Genomic DNA, 7,190 nt, shown 5'->3' with positions numbered 1-7,190 from the left:
CTTCTTCATGATGCAGTAGATATAGACAAGATCTTCTTCTGTTAAAACAGAATGGTTGCTCCCCCTTGGAGTTAGAATCCAAGTAACAATAAGAGCCAGCACCCTTTCATCTAACTTCAAGCCTCCAACAGAACAAGTTCTCACTTGGGCTTGTTGATTCTTCAAACAACTTTTGTAGTATTGGACTTTGTTGAAATCTTCCACAACACCAAGATTTCCTTTATTAATCCTTAGACCAGCATTCTTTAATCTAGTTACTGCAGCCCACACATCATGGGTAATCTCCATGTCTACACCTTTCACATGAGAAACAAGGTTGTTTACTTCAAACTTAAGTTTGGTGTAGAATACCCGAATCAAATCTGGGTAAATGTTTTCCTTCATCTCCAAGAATCTTCTCAGCAACTTATCCTTGAGAAGCTTCCTCACATTGTCCAGCTTTTGGCTTTTCAGCCAATCAAAAGAGACAACTTTTGGGTTGTTGATCACCTTTGTGCTTGTCTCAAAAAGATATCTCTCAATGAGCTCATTATCCCCTCAAAACCAGCCCCCAAGCCTCCCTCCAGACCTTACAGCCCTTGTTTTGATCCTCTTTGATGTAGGTGGAGTGGACTCCATGATAGCAGAAGAGAAAAAAAAGAGAGGCAAAAGTTCACACACAAAGAGAGCAAGAGATATTGTAAGAGATGGCTCAATTGGTTGTTTTTGTAAAAGAGAACTGTTGCACCAAATTTTATAGCATAACAGAACCCTACAGTGATCAAAAGGTATTAATGGGTTTCATTCTTCAAGAAGAAAAGACTGGACCAAGACCTGCACAGAAAACGTCAAAAAAGAGCAGAAAATCACATGGTCCTCACATGTGATCTTTGACTAGTCATAAAGGCTGTTGAATTTTCAAGATATGGAATATATTCCTTTATGACATGTTGTAACTTCCTCCAGAACACAATCAGGCTTTCAAGACAGCTTTATTGACTTAGGATCCTTTCATAATTAAGATTTGCAATAGACAGAAAGAATAGAGGCATTAATTCAATTCTTTCACAGTGTTGTCAAAGAAGAAACAATTGGTTGTTTCGAGGAAACAATCGGTTGTTTTTTTGCAGCAATAAAATAGAATTTGAAATTTTGAGCATAATCAGAGAAAGGTTCAAGATAGATGTAAATGCTCATTTGAGAAAGAGAATTAAACATGAATTTGTAATTAAAAAAAAAGGCAAAGATAAGGAAGGTCTTATCCTTTTATAAAGTCCCTTCAATGAGTCATTTGTTTGTGATCAAGGAGCTTCTTTTGACTTTTGAAAAGACTTGGGCTGGTACACACCCTTAATTCAGTTCCAGTTTTAATCCTTTCCTTCCAAGAACCTGATCAGATGACTCAGAGTCTCATGTTCTTCTAGTTTCCCTGCATAAAAATGAATTCAAGCAACAAGGTTTGGTCCCCTTACAAATGTGGGTCCATTTGATTTATTTTTATCATTTGAAACCTCACAACCTTTGGGAATCCATTTCATAAAACCTCTGGGAACAGAATATTTCCTTATTTTGCAGAATCTGATAGAATGGCATCTTTTCATGCAATAAAAGCATGTAACAACCGGTTGATTCAACTTAACAATCGGTTGTTTTACTGACAGTTTTGAAAATTTCTTTGAAAAATTATCTTGCTTGTTTTGTGGATTAAAACATAATCCAGCTCTTCCAAAAACACAATTTTGAGATGCCAAGACACTCTCAAAATTGGATTTTCCCTTTGAAAGCTTATCCATAGTTCTAACAAGGTAATGTACTTTCTTTTCAAGATTTTCACAAACAAGAGAGTCACACACATGAGAAGAGTTTTTGCAATGTTTTTCAAGTTTTTCAAAATCAATTTTTGATTTTTCCAGCTCTTCTTCAAGTGTCTTAACCCTCTTTTCAAGCCAGTTGTTAAGCCCTTTCAAACGGTTGTTTGAGAGAACCAATCGGTTAGCTTCTTCATGAGTTTCTTGAAAAGCTTGAAGCAATTTACTATAATTTTCAGCACTTAGGGAAGCACGTGAAGTTACATTGCTTGACCTACATGACTCATCATCTTCTTCTGCAATCAAGCATGTGTTTTCTTTTTCATCTTTACTTGATGAGGAGCTTGATGATGAGACTTCATTTTCATCCCAAGCAATATATGCTTTTCTTGATTTTTCCCTTTTTCTCCTTGTAGCTTGATTTCTTTTCATTGCTTTCTTTGTTTGGGCAATCAACTTTTGTGTGCCCTTGTTCACCACAACCAAAGCAAGTATAATTGTTAAAATTGAAATCACTAGTTTTCTTGTTGCCATACCTTTCTTTGTTGGCTTCTTTGTTGCGATTTCTCTTCAAGAATCTACTAAACTTCTTGGATAGCAAACTAAGGTTTTCTTCTTCACTTTCATCACTTGACTCTTGCTTGCTTTTGTGCTTGGCAGCTTTTAAGGCAATGCTTTTCACATGCTTGTCTTCACTTTCTTGAACATTGAGTCTATTCATTTCTAACTCATGTTCTCTAAGCTTACCAAACAATGAAGCCGTTGTCAAGGATGTCAAATCTTTTGATTTAGAAATTGTTGCCACCTTAGGTTGCCATGATCTATCAAGACACTTGAGGATCTTGATGTTTAGTTCTTCTTTATCAAAGGTTTTCCCAAGGCTCATAAGGTGGTTGATGATGTGGGTGAACCTTTTTTGTACTTCAGTGATTGACTCACCCTTAAGCATTCTAAACATTTCATATTCCTGAATTAGAGTATGCTTTCTAGCTCTCTTCACATCATTGGTTCCTTCATGGGTCACCTCCAAAGTGTCCCACATCTCCTTGGCCGATGAGCATTGAGAAATCCTGAAAAATTCATTTGAATTCAAGGCAGATGTTATGATGTTCTTAGCAATACAATCAAATTTGGCCTTCTTGTTTTTAGAATTAGTCCATTGAGACCAAGGTTTTTCAATGGAAGATCCATCTTTTTCAAATTTTGGAATAAAATGGCCATTTTCAATTGCATCCCAAATTCCCTTGTCAAGAGATTCAACAAAGATTTTCATTCTAACTTTCTAGAATTGATAATTCAAACCACAGAATAGAGGTGGTCTGTTGATTGAAGCACCCTCTCCAAAAGATAGTTTTTCAGCCATTGAAAAGAGGTTTTAGGATCAAACTTGAGTATTTTTCAAGTACCAAGCTCTCGATGCCAATTGTTAGAATGTATGGCCTTAAACGAGAGGGGGTGAATTGTTTAAGAGGGGTTTTCGCAAACTTTTTAAGCAGAATGAAATTCTTTGCAAGAAATCAGATTAAGAATTCAGTTAGTCAAGAAACAAAGCTCAAATCAGTAAAGCACCAGAAAAACAATCAGTTGTTTATACCAGTAAAAATAACAACAACTGAATTTAAAGAGTTTAAGGAAGAAAGAGATGCACAAACAGTTTATACTGGTTCACTCTTAAACCAAGAGTGACATCCAGTTTCCTAGAAACAACTGGGGAATGCACTAAGTAATCAAAACCAGATTACATACACGCACTACCAAAGAAGTGACCTTGATCCCCTCAAGAAACACACTTCCTTTGGCTCAGCATACACACCAAGAATGTTGATTTTAACAACCTCAAGAGCACACAACCCTTCTTGTCTTTACAACACCAAAATGTACAAAGTATTCAGAACGAATTACACTTGTTACAGAATGAACTGAAATCAATACAAATGTAATCCTATTCCACTCTCTCTTGATAAACCAAAGCTCAAACGTGAAAACTCAAATCTTTGAAAGCAATCTGTGAAAAACTCAAATTTGTTTTTCTTTCTTGTTGTTTGTTATAAAACTTAAACAAACTATTTATAGCATTCAAAGAATGGTCAAAGCATTTAAAGCAGGAGCGTATTCAATTATAAAATCATTTAAAGCTCACTTAACTAACAAAATTGTTTATGTTAGGATTTTCAAACAAACAATCGATTGAAAGTGCGAATCAATCGGTTGTTTTGATTTGACAGCAAGTCAACCAACCAAAATAGATTTCAATCTTTTCAAAAAACACCTAAGTATAAAACAATCGGTTGTTTCGACAAAACAACAGGTTGTTTTTCACTTAGTTTGAAAAACACTTTAAGCTTAAAAGATTTGAAAACACTTAAGCTTTAGATTCAACAAAGAGTAGATTACAAAGATAAACTACCCCAGATCCTACTCTAAAACACAGCAGCAACTCCAGCCTTCCATCAAACGCTAGGATTTGGATTCTTCAAAACTTTTGATCACACTTGATTCAACAGTTATATCGTAGGCTCTCTCCAATATCTTCTTATAACACGTTCATAACTCTCGTGCAGTGTTAATAATGTTTGTCAATTTATGCATTTTCCACAACAATATCGTGGGAAAGTCGTAAAACGAATTTTGCGGTACCTCACAGACACTTAAACTCATGGCATTTTTCTTTCCAAGTCTTCTCAGCTACATATTCAAGCATGTGCTGAAGTTGATTAGGATTCCGATTCGGATGATAGAAAATTAACCACTGGGTGCACAGTTTTTCTCAAACAAAATCTTGTAGTTTGGGCATCCAATAAGCAAAAAGTAGTCTCTCAGAGCACTACGAAACTAAATACTGCAATATCGCAGCTGCCCTAGCAGAAATCAAGTAGTCTTCTAGTCTTCTTCATGAGGTAAACATTGCAACTTCATCCATATATATTGATAATTTTGATGCTTATCTTCTTACTATCAATCTTGTCATGCACTCCAAGACCAAACATTTTGATTTAGATCTCTATTTTGTCTAAAAACATTTTAACCTTACTCATATTTTTGACACTCAAATAGCTTACATAGTCATTAAGCCCCTATCTACTCCTTCTTTTCACTCATTTAGAAATAAACTAATAATTATTTCCAGTGGAACCATTAGTTTAACGAGAGATATTAGTTAATGACAATTATTTACCACTACCATGCAAAGTCCCAGGGTTTATAAATAATGTACCATATGCTTTTCCATACACAGTATAGCTTTTTTTCTTCTCTGTCAAACCTTTCTTCTGTGCATTCTTCTCTCTATTCCTAATATTTTAAATCCCATATCAAATGTTGGACTAGAGATAGTTGGATTTACTAAACCCTAAAGTTATCTACAGTTTATATATTATTTAAAATTCTATATTTTATTTATAAAATTAAAAATATTCTAGTAAAACTAAAAATCCACTAAAATATCATAATATACAATAACAATTAATTTCACACAACATACAACACAAAATAACACAACCCTTATTTGTATTTTCTTTAATAATTAATTTTAATAAATTTATTATTTCATATTTTTAACTAAAAGTAACTTAAAAAATAAAATAAATAATAAACAATATATATTTATATAAACGTAATTTATTATTGGTTCTTCAGAGAAGGTAGAATAAAAACTTTAGAAAGAAAGAGTTAAATATTAGTACTGATTCATAATTCGATTATCAAGAAGACGAATTTTTTAATATGAACAAACGTCGTTCAATATCAGAAACTCAATCGGAATTTGACTCTTTTTCTTAAGAAGTCGAATTTAAATGAGGTTTTCCAATAATTATTTTTTTTTAAATTAATGAAAAAATAGTGAAATTTTTTTAAAAAAAAACGTTGACTGGAATAGCATCATTCCGAATTCGACTTCTTAAAAAGTTGAATTTTAAATGAGGTTTTCCATTTGATTTTTTAAAAAAAATAATAATGAAAAAAGGGTGAAAATCTTTAAAAGAAGAAAAGTCGACTAGAATAGCAGCTCTTGGAGACTCAATTCTGACCAGTTTTCCCACATTAATAATGTTATTATAATTTGCGAATTTGACTATCTTGAAATTGAATTCTTAAATGAACCTGAATTAAATCTATTTTAATAAATAATATCGACACCATTTGAAAAAAATCACAAATTAGTATCCAAAACATTATTCTTTAATATTTAAATAAATAAATGAACATTCCTATTTTTCTATATTCTAAATACTTACAATATTTTATTACGATTTATTCTATTTTTTATAAGAATCTAAAGTGTATATAGACCAAAAAAATTATTAATAAAAAAATTAATTACTACTAATTTTTCAATTTCTCAATTTTAGCTTCATTAATCGTAACATTTGCTCTGGTATAAAACACTATCATAGTATATTTTATAAGAAAGAGTAACTACAAATAAGAAAAACAGGGTAAAATAAGAGTTTTTAAGTTTTCAATAAATCTTTTAAATAAAACAAATTTCATTCACAAACATATTAATCATTATATATTCTTTATTATCTAAAATCATCATTCACAAACAGTCAAATGTGTATCCTTATCTCAATCTCCACATCATTGATTCCAGAAAAATCTATTAACATCAACACATAGACACTTGACTCTATATCTGGAAAACCCGTGCATTGAAAGTAGCATTCAAATACTTGCACCTGTCATACTACTCACCAAGTGAATAATCATTTCAATATCTCATCATCTCATATGATAGGATAAATCCATATGATATGCTTTGATCAGTTCTTTCAAAGCTCAAACTCAGTCATATAAATCTCTTTCGACTCTAGTCAACTGAATAACTTCATTTATGTGATTCCATTATATCAGTAGAGTTAGGATCGTCTCATTAACAAGATACTCACAAATCAATACACCTAGTAACAATCTTGACACGGTATTTTCTTTCATGTAAATATTGTCTTGATTACAATTCATATTTCGCATCTCACATTATCCAAAATCACACCATTCCAAGAATCTCATAAACATCTAACTAAAGAATTTTTCAATTAAATATATGTATAAAATATAATTTGTAATTAAAACCATAAAACATAAATAAATCATCCTTTTAAAAGCAAAAATAAAAAAGATAAGTTTTTTTTAGCTTGAGCGAAAATTATCTCACTTGAGCAAAAATTCTCTCGCTTGAGCAAAAATCAACCCGAGAGCACTCCAAAACTCACCTCATTTTCGCTTGGGCGACTTGAGCGAAAATAAGTCTGAAACTCGTTGTTACAATCTAGCTTAAGTGAAGAGGTCTCGCTTGAGCGAGATATGTAGAAAAGTATGCTTAAAATCCGGTTTAAACATGTTTTCACAACAATTTTTACATTTCAAATGTATTATAATACACCTCAAATCATTCATAGAACC

The sequence above is a fragment of the Phaseolus vulgaris genome, chromosome 5 (assembly GCF_000499845.2).
Source record: "Phaseolus vulgaris cultivar G19833 chromosome 5, P. vulgaris v2.0, whole genome shotgun sequence".
NCBI classification, from domain to species: Eukaryota; Viridiplantae; Streptophyta; class Magnoliopsida; order Fabales; family Fabaceae; genus Phaseolus; species Phaseolus vulgaris.
The sequence above is the reverse complement of the archived record's forward strand: the minus strand, read 5'-3'. Positions refer to the sequence as shown.